This window comes from Neopelma chrysocephalum, unplaced genomic scaffold, assembly GCF_003984885.1.
Source record: "Neopelma chrysocephalum unplaced genomic scaffold, ASM398488v2 Primary Assembly neopelma1_81, whole genome shotgun sequence".
NCBI lineage: Eukaryota > Metazoa > Chordata > Aves > Passeriformes > Pipridae > Neopelma > Neopelma chrysocephalum.
The window spans coordinates 5,319,371-5,343,029 of NW_020897743.1; the positions used below are offsets into that span (position 1 = coordinate 5,319,371).

General features: G+C 37.3%; 1 protein-coding gene across 3 annotated transcripts in view; it reads right to left on the reverse strand.

The window, feature by feature from the left end:
- The window catches only part of SLITRK4 (SLIT and NTRK like family member 4), a 138,075-nt gene that overhangs the window by 108,858 nt on the left and 5,558 nt on the right, over positions 1-23,659 (reverse strand). The window contains exon 2 of one of the 3 annotated variants that reach the window (XM_027690581.1): positions 9,579-9,697. The exons of the other annotated variants lie outside the window; for them this stretch is intronic. The gene's annotated coding sequence lies outside the window, so the exon portion shown is untranslated. The remainder of the gene's footprint in view (positions 1-9,578; positions 9,698-23,659) is intronic. 3 annotated transcript variants of the gene reach the window in all.

Here is a 23,659-nt window from a genome sequence, read left to right on the forward strand (position 1 = left end):
GTGTAGGAGCGAAGCTGTCTGTTCTTACAGTCAGAGCTCACACGTGGTGAATCTCTCCTGTCATCAGAATTCCCTCTTTGTGTGAAGAAATTTTCCCAATGGAAGTTCCCAAAAGCAATATTTGAGTTTGGGAGGTTGGACTATGTAGAGAAAATTCTAGGAAGCCTTAACATCTCCCATTCTTCTCTTCACCCTTTTTTGCACTCTCCCCCAAATATCAAGTTCGTTGTTTGAGGAATGGGATTTTTTTATTCCATGTTGTTAAATTACTGTCAAGTGGGATTTAAGATGTTTGGCTTAAATTCCTACTCAGAAGTAATACAGGTCCCAAGATAGAATAATACCCATTTAGCTGTCTACTGCAATGCAACTGATAACCTGTTTGCTAATATTTTCACAAATGGACTGATCCATACTTAACAAGACACATGAAGATCTCTTGTTGGAGTTTAAAGTCCCTTGAATACAAGAAAAAAAAGGGTAAAATTAGAAGAGGGAAAAAATACACAGAAAAGGAACAAATATGGGATGTGCTTCAAGATGGAGCGAGTGCGCAGGTTTTTCCTGACCTTTGATTTCCAAAAAGAGGAACTCGGGAAGTGAGGTGACTTTCTGTGAGTAGGTCTAATACTCTAGAGATATAGAGGCCAAAAGAAAAAGGTTATAGCCTCCTTCCTTATAAATAATTGATTCAGCTGATGACCAAGTAGTGTACAAGAATTTTAGCAGAGAGAAAGAGATTTCTGCAGTAGATAGAAGAGGCCACTATTTAAGTGCAGTGCACACTTTTATAAAGCACAGAGATAGGGACATATCTGAACACAGGTTATCTTTTCAGAGTTTTGTTTGTGAACTATGGAAGTCCATGTATTCAGAAGTTGCTGCATCCTGTGGCAAGTAGATATATTTATTGCACAGCAGAGTTTGTGTGTGTGAATGGCTCCTCAACTTCTAAAAGCATTAACAGCAAGAATAAGCTACTGTTGACAACATGGAGATCAGCCTGGCCATAGGAAAAATAAAATACATGTACTGGCCAGATCATAACCCAGAAGACATGATCCTGCTCATTCCTTAATCAAATGTGTGATGATAAATGGAATCCCTCCCTCCCCTTTTAGTCATCCTGTGCCAGCAAAGAGTTCACTGTGCATGTAGCAGCTGTCTTTTTTTTCACTACTTCTTCCTGTCTTTTTGGGTTTTGTTTGTTTTTTTTTTTTATAATTAGAGGAAAACGTGCCATAATGATTAACTGTAGAGCAAGTAATGTGTTAAACTGGTCAATCTCAAAGGTATTTTTCTCAGACACTACACAGCAGTGTATTAATCATGGAAAACAGAATAAAGTTCCTTTATGGATTCAATGTGGACATGAATTAAAAACATCTTTAATTTGTCTCCACTAAAGCTCCGTGAAGCTTTAAATGTTTCTGGAATTTGAATTACGGCCAAAACTGGTCTCGTGGAAAAGTCTAAAAATAGATTTTGTTAGTGCTACAAGAGATACACGAGACTTGTTCTTCACCTTATTTGTGTATAAAATGTAAATGCTACTGCATTTAAGTTACTACAATTACATCAATATGGAGTAAATGGATTAAAAGATTCATAGAACCCAATACTTATTTCTATAATTCAACAAATGACATTATTCCTTGAGAATGGAATTCCTATCCAGTTTTCTTATCAAATCAGCTACAAACTAAATGTCACAAATTTCAAACCTGCTGGGTACTGGTTTTCCTATTCAGTTTCTGCTGCTGGATCAATCAGCCTCACTAAAAATCCATGGAACAACTAAATAGTTCAAGTGCAAATCCCCTGAAGAGCAGGGTAGTGTTTACTTGTAACTCATTTACTGCTTCTCAAATCCTGCAGAGTATGTGTGCTGCAAATCAAAGACAGCAGAGGATATGAACATCTCCCTTTCTTATCTAAAGTGATTGTTCTAACAGGAAGGCTGGTGTAAAGTAAAATTAGTCTGATCATACAGCAGATGGGGATATTTTCTTGATGTTTTTCTAAATGTTTGTGAGATAAATGTATTGTACCACTTGCATCCATCTGTAATTCCACCTCTAATATTTAAAATGAGTGTGACCTCACACAAATGTGTTTGTAGCATCTTACATAGATCAATGCTAATTGAATGTTGTTGGTATCTTATTAAACTAAGATTAGGAAAGAGAAAGAGGCCACCCATTTACTTATCTGAATTCCTTTTCACAGCTGAATCTTAATTTTTCTCTCCTCCCTCATCTTTATTTCTCTTTCAAGAGGAATGCAGGATTTTGCTTCACAGTGATGATCTAAGAGGCTGCAAGCTGAAGAAGGATTCTTGAAGGATGATTTAATTGTAAAGTGTTTCATTTGGAGTCTACTCAAGTTTCCAGCTGTGAAATTGCAGATCCTTATATGCCAGGATTCAAAGTAATATCTTAAGTTTATATAGGATGTCTAACTGAAAAATTGCCAGCTGCTCAGAAATTTGTTAGGCCAGAACTCATGAAGTCACGATATTTGCTTTAATTGGACTTTTCATTAGTCTTTTATTTTTAAACCTTTTGAAGCATGTTGTGCACACTTGCAGCTTCCCTCTGTCATCAAGAAGGCTGTATGGTTTTGGTTCTGTTTTAATGAAAATTGAGATTCTCTCATAATAAAAAGAACGTGAGAGAGAGCTTAGAGAAAAGCCATCAAACATGATGAACAGATCTAAGAGATGAGGAAGTTATTTCAATATAGCAGCAACAGAGCAGACACGATTTTTCCTGCACTGTGTAGCAAAGAAGGCACAAAGAAGATCCTAGAAACAATTTAAACAAACACATATTGCTTTATATTTTTTTTCCCTACGAATATAGGCAATTCTAACTGCTTTCCTAACTGACACAGCTTAACATGACTATACCTGGATAAAATACCCACATTTAGCAGAATGCTGAGTACCATTAAGCTGCCACATCTGTAATTTTAATGCATACTTGAACAATTTTACATCCAGAAACACCCAATGTGTTTCATTCTTGAAGACAAGTAACTGTCATCCCAATGCACGTTACCTTTTTTTTTTAATTAATGTAATTTGATTTTATTCCATGGTTGTAAATGCACTGTGTTTATCCACCACATATTCACCACAGCCTCTCTGATGTAACTGCACCTACACAATGACAAAGTCCTGGGTCTGCAAAGAGATGACTGGAGGGGATGTGACAGAAGTCTCTCAAATCCACAATGAGCATGGAAGAAGGGAAAGTGGGACTGATGATTCACTCCCTCCCCAAAGGAAGCAAAGCCAGCAAATATTGAAGTACACAACAAAAAGCAGCTGTTCCTCTTCCTTGTAGGTGGTTAACCAATGGATGATGAGTAAACAGAAACACTCCTGAGCTACACCAGGCTCAGGAATTTTGTTAAAACAAAATTGCTGGAAATGAGAAGTATTAGGAGACAACATATGCTGGCTTTGTTCTGACACTCTCCACAAGGCATTTCCTCAAAGCTTTTGCCAGAGACGGGATGCTGAGCCACAAAGTTCTTTATTCTGACACCTTCTGGGATCAAGACAAGATCTCAGAGAAGAATGAATTGCACATTTCTTCATTGAGATCCAAAGCTCTAAACTGTTTTTTAAAAAAAGAAACCCTGCACAGACACAGGTCCATAAACACCTGTAGCTGTGAGCAGTGGTGACACAGCCCAGGGAAATGCTGCCAGACCAGGACAAAAGTGCTGGTGCTTTGGACACAGAACCAGTTCTCCCTAAAGGTCAGCTCTGCCTTGCACTGTCTGGGCAGAGCTGAGCTTGGTCCTGGCTCCACACCACAGTTCAAGGTACTAAAAGTCAAGCATAACACTTAGGTAAGGAGCTTAAAGTGTTCCTGCCAGAACAGCAAAACAGTAAGGTATGGAAGCCAACAACACAAGAGGCTCGTCTCAAAGAGGATTTGCCTAAAGACAGTGCACCTGTCTGAATGAGCATCTTGATTTTTCTTTAAATGGACATATTTAATGTGATATTTCTAAATTTAAACCAGTTTGGTTTTCCAATTAAAACAGAAAAATTGCTTTGTTCTGAAATGTTGAACCAGAACATCGACTGCAATTTTTTTTTGTTTGTTGCTGTTGTCAAAGTGAGTTTTTCAAGCATTAAGTTAGCAAAGTCTAATTTGTCTGCTTGCACAAAATATTTGATCAGAAGGGTTTTGACCAGTGTTGTGTGTTTCATTCTTCTAGTTTTCACATTATTTCAACTGGAGTGTGGTGGCTGAAATTGTCAAAACCTGAACAACAATTCATGGACCTATTAAAATGAAGAAAGCTGCAGAGCTCAGTTCACTATGATTTACAGCCATCTAGCTGATGGCTAGAATGTACAATTGCTGAATAACTTGATTTCATTTTCTACTGTAGAAGACAGTAATTTAAAATCTTGTTTTTAAAAAAGCCAGGTAACGAAAACATATGTGTGTGTCAGTATACAGTAATCTATTAAAAAAAAAATCCATGCCTGTTAATAAGATTTTTTTCACTATCTGGAAAAGGGAATATATTTTCAGCTAGTAATCATGCTATGGGAATTTTAGTCCTCTACGAATAAAATTTATATCCAATTCTGAATATTATTAACCTGTTGCAAAGACAAGCTATCAGACTCTAGAGAGCACCAGATTAAAGTTACCTACACTGCAGCTTCATTACATATGCAGTGTAATTTTACTTTTCATAGAAATACATGTTTTCTCCCTCTGTCTTAGTAGTGCCAATGGCTGGAACATGTTCAGAGGAAATTATATCTGTGTGGGGGAACATAACTGTTGGTGTGTCTCTGGATGTGGACATTGGAAGGTGCAAAGCAATGCAATCAGAGCACCATCATTTCTAGAACAGGCAGATATTTCTGTATGAAAACAGGAAAACTACTGAAACTGCCTCCTTGCACATCTGCAGCAGTATCCAATGTTGGCAAATGCCTGTAGAAGCAGGGAGGAACTGAGATTTAATTATGTCAAAGTATGAAAGCAGTGTGAGCTGGCAGATCTCGACAAGCAATAAGGTGTTCTTCTTATCCTTTTTTTATGACCCCGCAGACCCACAACATGTAGTTTAAGCTGCTTCCCCTTAGGGCACCATCATAATAGGGTATTCCATGCAATGTGTTTCCACAGACTTAGAGAACCTTAAAGTTATTATTGCCAGAATAATAACTTTTTGAATTGAATATTAAGCCAATTCAAAACTAATCTTTGAGACCACCAGCAACATCAAGTAGGAGCAAATCAAGATGGTTTTCTCACTGAACAATAATTCCATCACCTTGTCACTGCCCTAAATTTTCTATTATACAGAACAGGATACTCAATTAAAGGGGACTAACATTAGGAGAACCAACACAAATTAAACTTGTTAATGTGAATTTGTTGTGTTCAGTAAATAGTGTTGAGCACACAACACAGATTATTTGCCCATGACTGTTTTGAGACACATGTCAGTGACTCTTTTGGTGATGTAAACTTGGAGTAATCTCACTCCTAAATCAACTGTTTTGATTCACTAGAAGTAACTCACTCTTGAAACAGGTGTTCCCCAGTTGTCTCACACTAAGAAAGCATCCCAAATCTACCTCATGATTTGCACAAATATTTAATAATTTTGTAGTTACCTTTCAATCTCTTATGTCCAATTCAAGAAAGCTCAACAGGAACTCATTTATTGTAAAAGCAACCAGAAGGAGGGGAATAAATTAAGACTGGTAGCTACATAATTAGTGCTGAAGATAAAGTATTTGCTTGGAAAAATACTATAGTATTATATACTTTCCCTTGGATTAGCCTCTATACTTTTACCTATGTAAACTTATTGTAATTTACTGCATAAGTAGGTTTAGTGCAAATAGATCTTTTGTTTTAAAAAAAGGAGGGTATGGAATTTATTTCATTTTCTGTTGATGAGCTTTACACAACAAACATTTGCAGCTGCAGACAACATATTTGAGATCCCTTTTCCTGAACACAGGGCTAAAAACCAAACCCTGATAGTAAATTTTCTCTTCAGCAAAGACTATTACCAGCTATGTACAGATGCTATGTACAAAGAGATTGAAATTGTAGATGAAATGTAAATCACTTCCTTCTAGAAGTCACAGAACACATTCCAGAAAACCCAAGGCAAGAAGCCTATGATATGACCCCGTCACTGGGGTCCCAATCCAGCACAACACTAAACTGTATAATCCTCTTTTCCCTATTTTGTCTCCTCCCCAAATGGGAACAACCACATGCTTGTGAGTAAAGCAGAGTTGCAAATGCCATCTGAATCAAGGGCCTGAAGGAGCTACTCACTGTAAAGAAAACCAGATGGGAGAACAGAAGCTTTCATGACACTGAATGAAAAATATGGAACATTCAACTTATAGAAAAAAAAACCATAAACCCAAACAACCCTATTATATCTATTAATGAAATAATTATAGAACTCCTTTTGTATATTGTGTTTTCAGGCTGTTTGTTTCTTCCAAGCTGAAGCTGAAGAGGCAGTACTTAAAATGCATCAATTAGAAGGGTTTCTAAATATAGCTGAACTTTTAAACACTTTCAAAGCAGAGCTGATCTCAGGACACTTCTTTAGGGACTGAATAATAGATTATGTATCAATTACAAGAATATATATCACAAGATTTCCAGAAAGGCTATCAGCCACTGTCACAGCATCCTAATGTGCTTGGACCTTCAGGGAGTTCAGATGTTGGAAACCACAGATGCAGGCACTGAAATTCCTGCAGCACAAACCATCTGAACGAAAACTCCAGTCCTTTTTTTTGCCCTTCTTACAGACATCCTCAGCTGTATTTTGTCTGTCACCAAATTCATTCTGTAACATTTTGGTTGCATCCCAGATATCATTCTTTTAGCTTGCTCACTCTATACTCATTTCTTTTCTGTACTCATCCTTGTCTTTCTGTCTCCCCTCTTGAACTTCAGGTCCTCAGCACATTATATAGTCCCACTTAGTTTCTTAAAAACCTCTTTGAAATTCTCATAATAATGAGTCTATCAGAGCTCTTTACCCTTACTAGCCATAAAACAGGACAAACACAGGAGTAGAGCCCAGAGAAGATCTTTATTTATGTACCAATAGTCTGAGAGTTTTGTTTTGGGTTTGTGCTTTTTGGTTGGGTTTTTTGTGAGTTTTTGTTTGTTTGTTTGGGCTTTTAATAATAAAATTACTCTAGAGCCCTAGCTGAGTTTTGCTTTCAGTACCTTCAGTTATACATGACCTACAAACTCATTAAATACATTTTGCCTACAAGTGTTAACAACTCTCTGATCACACTTCTTGCATCATCTACCCTATGTCTTATAAGGCTTTTTAAGGAAACCTAACTGGAGATGAATTCTCTCCCAAACATGGATCAGCCCTCTTTTAAGCAGTAGCACAATTTCAGGGTTTCCCAGAATTGTTTAGTAGAGGAAAATCAGTATTCACAAATTCAGGTATGTCCTGATAATTTTTTTTGCCTACAAACTTTGCCAAAAATAAGTTAGGTATGGGATATATACTTCTATGAATCTTTACTTGTATGTTTAACAAAAAAACCCCAAAACAAACCAAAACCCACAAAACAACAACAACAAAGCAACACAAACAAACCAAAAAAATCCAATTAAAAATTTACTGAACCATTTGTTCAGACTTTGAAATACGAACAGGAAGACCAAGGCCACGACACACCACCCCAAATTAAATTGAAATCTTTTGCATAATCCTTAAACCCAAAGGTCTAAATGTTAAAAACAAGCAAAGAAAATATTCTCCAGAGCATGATTCCCATTATTACTCAGGCCTAGAGTTTATCTGTAGGAGCATCTACATAGGGCTCTGGAAGAGCATCAGGCAGAGGATCAGGAAAAGAGGGGACCCAGAACACATGGTGGAGCTTGTATTTAGAGTGAAGATAAAAAACCACTGCTAGCAGTCTGCAAATTGAAGCAATTTACCATTTTTGTCCTAGAATTCAAGTGCTACAGGTGTTCCAAGTAAAGAAAAGAAAAATGAAAAGAGATATTTCAAGGGATACTACGTAACTGAACAGGTATTGATGAGAGACTCCACTTTTTTCTGTTTGAAATGTTTTGATTTATTATTTCTAACACTTATACACTTTCTTTCACATTTGGGGCATCCACCCAGCAGCCACAAGTTGCAGCCTCCACCCCTTTCCCCTTTATAGCTGTTCCAAATTCCACGTAGTGCCTCTTTATTTCTGTTCCTCTGTTGCCTGCTGCCATAAACATCAAGTCCAAACTACTTAGTGCAAATCTCTGAACTGTTTATGCAGCATTGAGTTCAATAACTGCAAATGGCTGGGAATAGACCTCACTGGCACTAGAGCAGCACAGGAAATAAAAGGACCTGTCTCCACATCCTGCTTTTTTACTGCTCTGGCTTTTCCAAAGAAACAAGATTTCACAGTCCACACAATGAACTCACAAGCCAAAGTTAAATGACAGAGTTTGATATGTCACTTTCAAGCCATATATTGTAACTCCTAACTATTTCAAATTCTCCAAATTACATTCATTTCCCTGAAAAATGAGGAAAAAACTTGATGGCAACCTAAGAGCTGCTGAGTAGTTGTGCTCTATTTTTAAGTCGAATCCATAATATTCAATACAGAATAGAAACCCTTTGGAAAGATGAAATATCAGCAGGAGAGGCAGAAAGGTATAGAATAACCAATACTCTTCCAACCTAGCAAAGAGAACTCTTTAATGCAGGCTTCCAAAATTGTTCTTAAATGAAATGTTTGTAATTCAGAGAAAATAAGGTAAAAGATATAGCAAAGTTCTACTTCAGCTGGTTCAGAAAGAGATACAAAGAACAGGGCTGACAAAGGGACATCCAGGCATACAGTGGGAACCCACTTGTTACTTCCAGTTGAGATACTCTGTGCATGTGACACGTGATGCCAGGCCAAGCTTTGGGTGGGTAATCACCTGGTCCTACACGATAACAGCTCACAGAAACTCCACTGGTACCTTTCTACCAGAGCTTCCTCCAGTGCCTGCTCACAGAACTGTGCTGATTATCTTGGATCAGTCCCCAAGGGTTTGCACCAAAAATAAGAATTTCTGTGGGTACTCTTCCCCTCTGCAGTTATTGATCTGTGTGCTAGTGGCGAGCTAGTAGTAAGAGGAAGAGGAAGAGATACAGCTGTCTTAGAAATTTAGGGTTAATTTGTCACCATCTAACACTGGCCATCTTTCTAATAGCTGGAATTAGGGTCTAAAAACATGGGCATAAGCACTTGGAGATTGAACACTGGCACTCTAAGCTATAGTGCCAATAGCTATTCCCAAAGTACTGCAATAAAAGATGCATCCTGGTGTGTGCTTCATTTTCTGACCTTTAAGATGAGCTTTGCAGAGACTGTTTTTATTACAAAATAATTTTTTTTTTTTAGTTCTTTCTCTCCTAGAGGCGTATATCTTTGAAAGAGAAAAGCAAGAGGGCTGTCCATGCATCAGCAAGCTCAGAAAGCCCCTTGTAGCAGTTTTAAGACAGTGTAAACATACCTTTGTGGAATGAGATTGTTCGGTTTTGCACGACTTTCATCCAGCATCTGTTAAACATTCCTTGTAATATTTTAAGGGCTCTGTAGACTTAGCCCATGACCTTCATTTTCTGCTCTGATCTGTGCATTTCAAGAGAGATAATTTATTTTTTTTATTTACTCAGAGTCTTTCCTGTTTCTCTGCTTGCTCTTGAGACCATCCCTCCCACAATTAGTTGTCGGTTGCCTATGCCTTTTTATCCATTCCCTTCCCTTGGTGTGCTCCTGCAAATAACTTTGGGTCAGCAACTGCATGAAACTCAGTAGGCCCACTAAAGCCAGTAACCCATTTTAGATGCAGGTCCAGACAAACTGGAATGCTGCATGACTGGCTGTGCATTCCCATGTCGTACTGGTGGCACCACAGATAACACAGTGGTAATGAAAATATGTAGAATTAGAAGGTCTGCCTATTAGTCATAATTAGTTGTGTAGGTTGTTTTTATTTAGAATGTTCAGGTCCCTGAATTGTTGACAATTATTCCAGTGTAAATCCTTTAATTTGTTTTCTTTTTCTTGCACAAGACATTCCTCTTCTATCGCCAGGCAACAACCCCATCGGGAGGAAGGTCGACATTGTCTTTAGTATCTTAAATCACCTGAATGCTTAAGTAGTTAACAACACTGAAATAAATACATTGAGGGGCAGAAGAATAGCTACTAACTCTTATTTGCCATCAATTTTTAGCCCTGGCCATGTAAAACATGTACTGTTCTCTGTGACTCAGTTTCCATAGGTATATAAAGGAGATAAGTTTCCTTATACCACAGAACTGCTGTGATAAATGCTAAGCAGTATAAACAAAACAGTATATAAATTGAGTTTCATAAATAAAGAGACATATAAGTGTTTAACATAGGCAGATAATAGTGGTAATTTCTGCAGGAAACAGCTCTTTGGATGACTGAGATGAGAGAAAGAAAATTTCGAGAAATTAATCAGTTTGAAACAATATCCTTCTGAGATCAGTGGAAATTGCACATCCAAATAAATTTAAGAATCTGGAACTAAAGTTGAATCACAAGAAATAACAAGATATTTCACGATAAAAATTAATTTCTCAGCATCTTTAATATGTAGGACATTCAAATGCTTTTTAGCATCCATAAACAAGTCACATTTTCCTAATTAACCACAACTACTTCTCCAAATCTTGTAGTTAATGAGCACTAACCTCCTTATTTCAAACATCGATAAAAGATTAATGTTTTGACAAGCATAAGCCATAGATATGTCAAAATGAAGAATGTGCTGTACTTCGACATTTTTGCTTCATTTCTTGCTGAGCACTTCAGACTTTATGAATAAATAAACTGGAAAATTGAGTAACTTGCTCTAGTGAAGTTTAGAGACACACCTATGAATAATCTATTTCTAATAAAACCCACTATTTTAAACTGCACAATTGCCATGCTGTGTTTCATAGTCAGGTATGAACAAGACATGACAACCCAACCATCAACACCAAGTCCACCACTAAACCATGATCCTAAACACCACATCTACACATTTCTTGAACACTTTCAGGAATGGTGATTCTATCACTTCCCTGGGCAGCCTGTTCCAATGCTTGGCCATCCTTTCAGTGAAGAAATTTTTCCCAATATCACATCTAAACCTCTCCTGAAATATATGATTTATTCACCCTGTATTTAGTATCTCATCTGAAAAAAGAGAAGTGGGTACCTGTTTCATGTGTTACCCGAAGACGCTTTGAATGTAAAACACATGACCTGTGACCTTACATTCTACTTAACTAATATCTAAAATTTCTCAAGGTCGCTATTATAGCACTGAAGTCCAAGACTGAAGTGTGTCCAACACCTCTCAGTAACTCCCCATCAACAGAGTCCTTGTATCCCAAGTCTGTCAGGCAAAAGTCCAGAGCTCTAACTTCCTCAGCACCTCCATAATTATGGATCTTCCATGAGGACACCAACCCCTCACATCTGAAGCAATGCCTTAACCAACACATTTTTGTTTGTACATTAAAAAGAAATTTTCTCCATAATCAAGTTTACTCTCTGCTAAGCCTAACTTGACAGGCTCAATAATGGAAGAGACACCTAAAGGTCATGGTGTGGTTTTCTTGGGCATTAATTTTACTCTCAGAATCAAAAGGATGTTCATCTCTAGATCTTTGAGCAAACATTGAATATAGCTTTAATCTGTGCTTCAATTTTGTAGTGAATAAGACAGATCAAAGACTCTCGGCTGGCTTTTTTTTTTTTCACATTTCCTAGATGCCAGTTAATAAATCATGAGAAACTTTAAACTATCTGGGATAACTTCTGTACCTCAAAATGCCCGATTTCTAGAACAAGTCCTAGTTTCTGGTTGAGAGGAGCATTGCATGCGTTTGTTTTCTTGAAGTATCTCACAAACTGGCACTGACTGATCTGGAACACCCACAACATTGGCCTCCTCTTGAGCCTCCTGTTAAGCAGAGCCCAAATTAAGACATCAACCTTTAGAGCTTTTGCACCACTTCAGTCAGAGAGAAGCCTCAACTGGCTGAGACTCACAGAGATTTCAGTAGAGCCAGGACATTACCTTAGTTACTTGTGGGGGAGGCAAAAAAAGAAAGAGATATCTTGGAATAGAGCCACCTAAGAGAGTCAGTTCTGAAAGCCTGTAACAAATATGTTAATGATGTGGTATTCCTGCCAGTCAGAGGTATTTTTTTTTCTTTGATGTTCTTATTAACATGAAGAGGTTCTCCACACCTTACACAGCACCAAAGCATTAACCGCCTTATGAGATTATGGTCAGAAGTAGATTTTTGTATCCATGCAGGCACTGAAATTATGTCAAATTTCAGATTTCTTTGCTTAATGCAGATTACATGTCTTTATTTTATTTATAAAATCTTGTTTTCTAGTTAACTGCTTATGTTAATAGGCACAAAAAAGTACCTTTAATTTTTTTGTGGCTGCTGATAAGTTTTTTGTGTGGGCAAGATCCAGGCTGAGAAATCAAAACTGTTGGTAATTTCTAGCAAAAAGTAAAAAAAAAAATACAGATATCTGTGGCCCAGTCCCCTTCAAAATGTTCTTTAAAAATGTGCTGCACTCCTTAAAATTAGACCTAAATTTTGCAGACACCAAATTTTAGCGTGGGATTCATATCACTTAACTTTAGACTTCTGTGATGTAACCATCTATGTCTGCTCTAATTATAGACTCCCTTTATAGATAATGGAAAGAAAAGCCACATTTTTCCTGAACTATTTTAGCAATCCATCTAAAGATGGATAAGATAAAACATCTCTGAAAGTGCCCACTTCTACTCTACCCTCCACGAGAGGAGCTGTGATGGCTTCCTCAGATGTAGGTACGTGAACATGGATATCTAAAATCCAGCACAAACTCTTTTATCCAGGAAATGCTGGTATGATTTTTGGCTATAGCACAAAAGTAGTTATGCACTGAAAGAACACCAGCAGTTAGAACAGTTTGCACAATTACAGCAATAATTCCAGAGTCACAGGCCTTTTTAATTTCAGAGATTCCACAAACCTGCAAACCAGCCATAGGCCACATGCACAAATATATATATATACACCTATACATATATGCCTATATATAGACAGAGATGGGAAGAAAGAGGGCACAAGGTAAAAATTATCCCTCTGTTGGCGACATTTAGTGCAAGTTACAGAAGTCACAAACCCCTGTGTCTGCAGTTCTCACCAAAATATATATGTCACACCATCCTTTTTGGAGTGGAAGAAATTGGATGTTTCAGAAAAGTCTATGGAACAACAACAAAGGAGCATTTTTAACTTCAGTATGATGGTAGTATAGTATAATTACACTTAATTGTGATGTGAAGGAAGAAAGCCTTGAAAAGAGTGTCACTAAGAACAGTTCATGAGGGAAGCACTAAATGCTTTTTAGCCTAATTTGACTAGAGACTGAATTTAAAAATGTATTTAAATATCAGCTTTGGTGCTGAGCTTTACAGCACCCAAGTTTTTTCATAGCTTGAGCCTAACCAAATGATTTAGAAATTATTCAAGTAATTAATTTCCAACAGTGCTTCCCAGTACACTGTGTTCTGCAATGGAAACACAGTCTGTTTAATTTGAAAAGTACTCAAAAAAGAGAGAAAGGGTACTTAGAGCTGAGGAAACCTTCCACACAAGTAAAGTGTCTTCTTTCAAATTATTAGTGAACAAGAAACATGAAATGAAACCTCTTTAGAGCAAACACTACTATTTCAGGACATTTCATTCAGTTGGATTTCACAAGGAACCATCAACAATTCAGTACAATTATGTGGTAAACACAAACCAACAAGAACTGACATTTTTCTTCCTCTCTTTTGCAATCTCTGCAAATAGGGATTAAAGAATGGGACAACGGTTTAAGAAGGTCTACTTTTTAAATCTTTGAGTATATGCAAAGAAAGTATTCAGCTCCCTTTTTCTAAAAAGATAGATGAAAATAGGAGGTATAGGCAAGTTTTTAAGGAACATTACTGAATATTCAAAATGTAATTTGTTTAGAAAACTCAGACTTGTGTCCCAGACAAAATCTCCTCTCTACCAGGTTTGGTATTACTCGAATTCTTATTCTGAAAAATCACTGAAGTACAACTATTTTTTACTAGAAAGGTTCTCTCATCTCAAAATGGGTGGTGGAATGGGATTTATAGACTACCTAGTCCTGATTCCTGCTTTTTGCAACAGAAGGAGCCATTTGCCCCTATTAACTGCTGACCAAAATGTCAGAAAAGGAGAGACAGGAGGAAGAAACAAGGTTTCCTCAGATCACACCCACATTTCTGTGAGAGAAACACATAAACCCAGCCTTTAAAGAACTGGAGATCTGAGTCAAAAGAAGAGCCTCTGGACACCAGGATCACCACAGATGATGTGGTAGATGTTGTGAGGTTCAGAACAGTACAAGGTGCTCCATCAGTTGTACCTGCACATTATTGACTTATTGGAACCTGAGTTCAAGGCTTAGGAATTATGGATTTGTCACGCAGAAATAAACTTCTCCAGCAAATCATTGCCTTTCAGTTTTATGCAGGTCAAACACCATGTCAGCTGCACAAACTGCTTTTTAACCCATCAAACATTTATTTATTTTTTTAATATATCAATAGATGTATTACTAATAAATAATTACTGTTGGTTGAAGACTTTATCATATAAGCTTTAGAGGGTACAAGGTTTCTAAACCGTGTCTTTTAATTAAAAGCATCTTACATGATAATCACTTAATCTATTCTGAGCTCCCCGAGATAGTAGTCAGATTTACCTAATCTATATAACTGTCATGTGTTTAATTAACTAATTGTTAATAGGGATTTCTAAAACAGATTAAATCAATAGCATTAAGCAAAAAGACAGATTTCTAATGAGACTCATTGATTTGGTGGCTGATTTTTAATGATTCCAGAATGAGCAAGCAATGCCTTGTAGAAAAGAATTACAACATCTCAACACAGCTTTATTACCTTGTTTGAGGAGTGCTGTATGCTGCTTTCAGAAAGGAGTAATTCATTTGCAAAAATACCCCATTGTTTTAATTCCACATGTGACAGTTAAGGATATAATTAATGTATAGATCCAGAAAAATACCGGTAAGGCTGCTCTTTTGGTTAAAGTATCAAGCAGGATGTAACAGTCCTGCAATCCTGAGCACGTGAATACTGAAGACCAGGGAACCTGCAGAAGGGCACCATGAATTCCTTAGTGACTGTATTTCCTGGCAGAAGAGCGTCTGCCCAGGGAACAGCAAAATGAGGTGCCTAACACTGGAAAGGCCAGAGGCCATGCCAACCATGGGAAAAACCTGCTCCTTCGGACACAAAACAGCAATTTCTAAAAAATCAACTTACAATTGCAAAAGCAGCCCCACCTCTTCGTGACTCTATTCTCCACCTAACACTGATTCTTACAGTTGAATACCTAACATATCTCAAGCTCAATATCCTGCTTAATATTCATTCTCAAATTTATGCTCTTTTTCCCAACCCAAACAAATTTTCATTCCACATTTTCACCTTTTGCTGTACAGTTCACAAGTGATGTTGTACACGGACTTCTCCTCTCTACTTTATTCAGTCTTCTATTTTCCAAGAAGCCAGGCTTACTCATAGTATTTTAAATCAGAAAAAGCCATTGAAAATCTTATAATTTATTGATCTCTTCTCCTAACTTTCACCTTGATCCTCCTTATCAGATCACGTTATTTAGTTTCAAAATACTTTCTACCATTCTTTCTCAGAATACCTCCCCTAAACCCAACTTTTTTCCAGCTACACCTGTCAAAATTCCTTTGTTTTGCAATGATATAATGTCTCCTTTATAAGGTAAATAGAAAAGTTAAACTCACTATAAGAATTTTTAAATTAAGTTGAATTTAATTATCTTTTTAACAATACTACAATATGTATTTATATACTATTGCTCTATGATTCAATATCTCTCCAACATTTTCCAAAAAATTTTTTTCCAAGGAAATTCTTTAAGCAGGATTCAAGATATTTTTCCCAGATAAGGATTAGACAACCAAGATTTTTTTTTTTTAATTCATATCTAAGCTTTAGAACCGTTGAGGAGGTCAAAAACTCAATACACCTTGATCTCCCGGGTCCAGCTTCTCATGTGACCCTGTGAGTAGATCTGAAAAATGAGCCATTTTTCCTCTTATTATGTAGGGAAGGAAGAGAGGAAAAATAATTTCAAAATGCTGACATTTGAAAATTGTTGACCAAATTCAACTTGAAAATGCTTGACCTCAAGACTCCAACAGCCAGCAGCATAAAAAGCAGGGAAATGCTGCATTTGATAAGTTGCTCTTGTACTTTGGGTGAAACACAAAAGATCTACAGCAGCTGAGGTTATCAAACACACAGTAAAAATTCAAAGTCCAGCACAAGCAGTTGCACTCCAAGTTTTTAAATGTCCCACTGCTATTTCAAGTAGCTACCACAATTTCCAGTCCCCTTTCTGGAGCAGGACCATGCACTGCTGCAGAATTACCTCAGTAACAGTGCACAAGGTGTGGATTGAAATGATCTCTACACTTTGCAGCGAAAACCACTGCTGTGAACTTCTGTGAGTGATTTCTAAACATCAACACAGCCTGACCTAGGGCAAGTCTAAACATTGGCTAACCTAGAATATCATTTTAGGACCTCGATAAAACACTTTAAAAGCCCTTTCAGGTCACACCATGGGTTGTTACCACAAAAATGTTTTTCATCTACAAAGAGCTCCTGTATCAAAAAGGAACAAAGGTAATGGCGAAAATAGAAGCAGCAAAAACTGGGAAACATAAATACATCCATTGGCAAATGGATCAGCTTTTGCTGGCTAATCAAACCACTGTCAGCTTCAACATGAGTGTGGTCAAGGACAAGCCCTTTTGGCCAGAACACTCAAAACATCTCAAAAGACAGTCCTGTTCTATTCCATTTGCACTCACGTGCCCTTCAACAAACCTTCAGTTTCCCTGATTTAAGTATTTTGTATAATGCAGTAGTTTTCCTGGAAAGATTAGATTTACTTTTTTAATCCCAAGGCCTAATGTTAACCAGTCATGATTTCAAACAGTTGGTAAGATAATACATGTTCTTTTCTGTCCTTAATTCTCTCATTTCTCTATTATGTCTTGTTATAACAAACAACAATTACCATGTTTTACTTTTATCTGATTTTATGATAAAAGAAGATATATTGTACCATTTTTCATGGTGTATGTCTTCAGGAGGAAAAGATCTTACTTTGGGATGTACACTTTTACTGAGATTAATTCCCACAATTAATCTCAATGAATTATATGTTTAATTAGATGCCTGTTAATTTTTTATGCCTACAATGAATCATAGAGCTAACTTGAGGAAACCAGAAATGCACTGCATTAAAATAAGCGGTCGTTTAAGTTGATATTGTGCATAAATATCAGTAATGAACCAGATGCGTGTTTTAAAGCAGGCAATAATGTTCCCTGAAGATATGCATTAAGAAATACCCTTCTAAAGGTATTTTTCACTCCAAATCCCTGTAAAATAGGTATGTATTGTTGTCACTGTTGGTCCTCCTGAAGACTGAATGACTGAAGGAATGTATTTAACTGTTGTGCAATTCTGGTTCATTGTCTCAGAGACACAGAGATCAGCACACAAACTGCGGATATATTTAAAAGAGCTGCTGGATGAGATGCCTGCTGCAGGATTTGAAGGGTAGAAGGTGAAATACAAAACAAAAACACTGACTAGGTACCAAAACTCTTTGCTCAGAAAGCTTGAATTTGGTGCATTCTGTGGATTTTGGGGGGAGATGGGGAAGGATGCGTGAGAAAACACTTGGGAGGTTAAACTATAAATTTGCTCATTTCCAGAAAGTATTTGTGAATGCAGAGCTTGCAAGGTGTTGAGGACATAAAAATGCCCTTTTCTCCCCAAAAACTCCTTTTCCCTCCAGATGTCTCCCTGTTTGAGCCTGTGCCCAAGCTCACAGCCCGACCTTCCCACTGCAAATGCCTGTGGGATACAGGTCTCTCAGGACACTGCCTGGATGTTCTTTTCTCTAAGTATTTAAAGTTTACAGGCTTTTTATCAGTCTCAGACATTCTTTCTCAGTGTCCTTGTATTGCTTAGTCCTCCGTTAAGGCCCTGCACTGCTTACCCAGTGCATTTTTGGGCAGAGAACAAAGTCCAGTTTCTAATAGAGATTATTGATATTGCCTGAAAGTGTAAAATTTCTGCACAAATTAATAAATTGCAAAGTTTCAAGAGATAGAGTTAAATTTCCTCCAGCATGTAGTCTCATTTTTTGAGTTGATTTTTGAGAATCAGTGTATTAATTAACTGTAATTTGGAAGGATACAGGACACATGCTATTCTTCCACTGACTTCCTGAGAGCCCAAAGGTAGCATGCACCTCACCTGCAACTTTCAGAAAATAGGAAATAGCACTCAAATTTCACAAAATGTCATTATTTTGAACTCTAACCATAGCTGCTTTTTTTTCTCCACTAATACATACTTAATCATATATACAACTGATATTTAATGAGAAGATAGCAAAATCACTATCTGCCTAGGAACATTTACAATCACTCTTAATAACTGTTAACTTTTTAAATGAGCTTACAGTTTTAATTAATTTCCAAAAGGTGGCCCAACCATCATAGTAGATGAATCATTACTTCTAAATCAACATGAGAATAGTTTTTGGAATGTATTTGCTTTTTTTTTTGCAGCAATGTTTTGCAGCAGTGAAGGTTCTTTTTGATCTGCAGTGGAAAAATAGATATTGATTTGCATTGGTATTTTGTTTTCTTAAATTTCTTCCTGGTCTTTGTAATGCAGAAATGAGAGGTAACCAAACTTTCTGCTGTTTAAACTACCCTTGATGCTGCATTGAAAATACAGGAAATACTGCCTTTGCTCCATGCAAACTTGTAGCAGCAGCTTTGGCAATGTGATTTCAACATCAGAACTGAAAAGAATGAGAGTATTTCTCTTCTGCAGGCCTCAAGGGTCTTGTTAAAAGCAAGGTTCCAACACCTTCAGTTTGGATATCTCTTGGTTTCAGTTTGGTTATTTTGTTTTACGTGATTATTTATTTATTATTGCTTTTGCTTAGGTAAGAATGGCAAAATCCCCAGAAAGTTTTTCTTGGAAGAGTGTGCCAGTAGCTAAGTAAATGATAATAATGGCCCATCTTCGTGAACGAAGATTTGGGGAAAGGTCTTTTACCTTTCCAGCCTGCGCAATGGATTTTTTTAGGTGAGACACAGCCTGCGCTGAACTGAGCCCACCCTTTAATCCTAAGGTTCATCTGCCGGGGCCAAGCAAGCTTGGACAATGGCAGTGAGGTCCTCAGGACGTAGGTTTGTTTAGAGTGTCCTTCTCATAGATGGATGGCCACGCAGGGCTAACGACCTCCATCAGGCCAGAGACCGGGATTTGAACCCGTGGTCGCAGCAGTGAAAGTCCTGCACGCTAACCACTAGGCCACCAGGCCCATTTCAAAGGTTCTGGTCAATAAGCTGCATGTGGCACTGTGAGCCAAATCAAAGAGTACACAGTAAAAATTTTGATGAGAAAGTTTACATTGCAAGCAACTTTAATGGAAAATCTGGGTTTCAACTCTTTTTTTTTTTTCATGACTGGTGGGTGCTTTTTGTCAAATAAGTATGCATTAGACAAAAGGTAATTTTTACTGCAGATGAACTATTTTAAGCTCCTGACCTTTCCCGTTTTCATCCTTTGAATTCCCCACTCATGCCAAACAAGCATTTTAAGCATCTCTAATGTGCTATATGGGAATGCAGTTCAGATGCCTTCATCCTCTCACCTGTCCCACAGGTGGATGTGATCCCACAGAGGATGTGATCTTCACTGAAGATCACAGCCAGGGCAAAAAACACGAGACAGGTGAGCAAGAGAAGCCAGGGCACTTCTTGGACACACTGACACCTTCAACTACACAGAAGGCACCAGCCTGACAAATCTCGGAGACACCTGAATCAATACTTTACAATTCAGGCTCATGGATTTCAGGTGACAGTTTTCTTTCTTTTTTTTTCCTTTTTTTAACGTTATCGTGCTGAGGTTGAAATTTTCTGCAAAACCATCCCATTTATCAGACTGGCTTTAATAGTAAGACAGTCATATTTCAGGCCAGGAAAGCAAAGCTCTTGATACCATACATTAAAAAATAATGCCATGAGTCTGACTACTTTGGCAATGGTCTGAGCACACCAGCTGCTTGCCTCTCCCACTGCAGATAGAGCTAAACACATTTCTGCTAGAGGGAAGAGAACTAAGTTTAGCTCTACTAATTGTATTTTAGTCACAAGAATATAGTCATACACCCCACTTGGAAGGTTTCAACATCTTTGTCATAGCACAAATCTTTCCCTTGGAGAAAGGGGGAAAAAAATGTAAAATACTGCCTCTAATTTCTGCTCACTCCAAGAAAAAAAAGACCTATAGACTTGTAGTACCACTTTGAATTTATGATTTAGATTTAATTACTCTTGCAGAAAACAGAGCCTATGTGTCATGATTTAAGGAATGGAAGTTCTTACTTTAGTTTCTCCATCATCACCCTAACAGTTTAATTAGTTTCAAGAAGGTGTGTTTCTGCTATAGTTCCCACTACTTGTCATTAGACTGGGACCCACAACTATTTTCTTCATTTTCATAAATTATTACAACTTTTTCTTTGATCTTCATTCATCTTATGTACTAGAAATATGAGCTGATAGCATATTTAGTTAAATCTAATTAAACTAGGTTTACACTAAATATTTCAAATTTTCTGTCCTGCCAGTTTCCAGATGATGAGCTCATAATACCTTTGTAAATGTTCTTAATTCTTGAATTGTCTATTCTTTGGTAAACCTGAAGCCAAAGAAGCCACGGTAAATAATTCAATATTAGAATTTCAGTGGAGAAAAAGCAAAATTATTTCTTCTTTATGCTTTTTAAAAGGATCTGTAGATGCAAAGAGATCCTGTACACACTGCATGAAATTCTACTCAGACCACTACATTGCTGGACTAGGAAGAATACTAGACCAGTTCTGATTGATAAAGGTGTTTCTCATAAGTATTGTCTTATTCTGTCATTTGGGAGATATGTTTTAGAAACACGCATGTTCATATTCTGGGGTGAAATTAATCCCCTTTGACCCATTCCTAAAACTGAAAGTAAAGAAAGAGAAGAAAATCAATGAAAAAAAAGAAAAAAAACCCCAAGTCTGACTGGAATGCAGGATTTGCTCTAATATTATTTACAGGACCTATGAAGTGTACTGATTAGGACAATATTTTTCCTCCTACGTGGAAGAAAGGATGCCAGAAGTACAATAAGCATAAGAAACAGCTTGGCAGAATGGTTGGCATTTCGAGAGTACTTGTGGGGGAGAGGATTTGATAGCCGGATTACAGCAAACAAAGTGAGTTTCCAGCTAATTAGTGTCCCATTGTCATGGTTTAACCCCAGCAGAGCACCACGCACTGAGCGCTCCCTCCCCCGGCCTCCGCTCCCCGCGGGAAAGAGAATGGGAAAGAAAAGGTAAACCTGTGCGTTGGGATAAGACCAATTTAATAACTGAAACAAACCAAAATATAGTAACACTACTAATAATACTAATAAAAGGAAGAGAGAGGAATAAAACCCATGAGAAAGAAGTGATTCAAGATACAGTAGCTCAACACCCGCTGACCAAAGCTCAGAACGCACCCGAGTAACGATGGGAGCTCCCCAGCCAACTCCCCCCAGTTTATATTCTGGGCATGATGTTCCATGGCGTGGAATATCCCTTTGGACAGTCTGGGTCAGCTCTCCTGCCCATGCCCCTTCCTGGTCTCTGGTGCACCTGCTCCCTGCCAGGGCATGGGAACCTCAAAAGTCCTTGACTGAGAGCCAGCACTGCTTAACAGCAACATCAGTGTGTTATCAATTTATTCTCATACTAAATCCAAATCACAGCACTGTACCAGACACTAAGAAGAAAATTAACTCTGTTCCATCTAAAATCAGGACAATCATCAATTGGTAATAAAATCCAACCCATTTATGTACTCTTCTGTATGTTATGTTAGAAGTATATAATAAGTTCACACCATTGAATTCACTGAAAATTCTAGTTTTCTAACAAGCACTTATAATTTGGAAATCAAATTTATTTTTAAAGTCAACAGGAATCCTTATTTTAAAATTTCATGGAGACAAGGAATAAGTCAGAATTCAGTCTTAACATCCAGCCAGTGGAAATAGCTTAATTCTTCAGACTTTCCTCTATATGGTATACACAAACAACATGAATTTGAAAATCTTCTCAAAGTGCTCATATTAAGAGCTTCCTCTTGTCCTCCTGCTCCAGGACATTCTATTCACTGTTAGAAGCAAAGCTCTTATGGTTTCTTCAAAAACTAAGTAAAATCTTCTTTTTCCTTCTAAGTCTATTAATTAAATCCTTCCCTCACCATCAATGCCAGGTGCTTCCTTCACACTCAGTCATCAAATCAAGTCCAGATCCAACCAACAGAAGCTTTGCTGTTGACTTCATCATAGCCAAGATTTTGGTCTCAAGGAATATTAAGAATGTGAATGCTAAATGTTGTCACCTATGCCTTTTTCCAAAAGATATTCCAGTACAACAGTAGAATGACTTTAATTCTGTGCAGAAGAATGCAAAAATCTCACCATACAGTGACTAACCCAAATGTAGCTGCCACTTTAATAGTTCTTTTCATACAAAGATGACAAAAGAAGGAAATTGTCTGCAAACTTATCACCGGTATGTGAATGTATTGAGTTATATTTTTATAATACAAGTCTGCTAAATCTTAGATCTGAAGCATCCTATAGCAAAGAAAGAGGATTCTGCAATATATACACACTAAAATAGCAAAGATTGAGCTACAGAATAGAAATTTTAACCCAGCCGGGACCAAAAAGACATGTTAAATTTAAATTAAGATTAAGTGGAGGATTGAGATCAACCAGTATTTGATTTAGCTGGAAGGAAGCAAGGTATTTTAAGAGCATTTAATAAAATCCAAACAAAATCAGACTTCTGAGGTGTGGAGAGAAAAACGGATTATAGTGACATGGATACAGAGCTCTGGTTTACTACCAAATTGCATAAGCAATAAGCCTATTCATTTAAAAAGTCACATAATTTTACTCTTGCTGCTCTTAAGGACAATATTCTTCAGTTCCTGCTTTACATATACTTCAAGGTAAGAACAAAACTTCCTCATTTCATAGGTATGATTCCACTGAATGCAGTTGAATGCACAAAGAATGCTAACAAGATCTATTTCCATAAAGTCTCAGACACCAATTGCAGTTGCATATGCCAGGACCGAGAGGACTTGCATTCTCCAGGAGGCCAGGAAGGATGTCCATCCTATTCACCTGAAACCCAGAAAAAAATAGTATGCTAATATTTTAGATGATTGTCCCACAAATCCTCCTTATTTATTTCCAAATAACAGGCCAGATGTTTGTGGCAATACAGTTTTTACCAAGAAACAATAAGAAAAAAAAAATTTCCT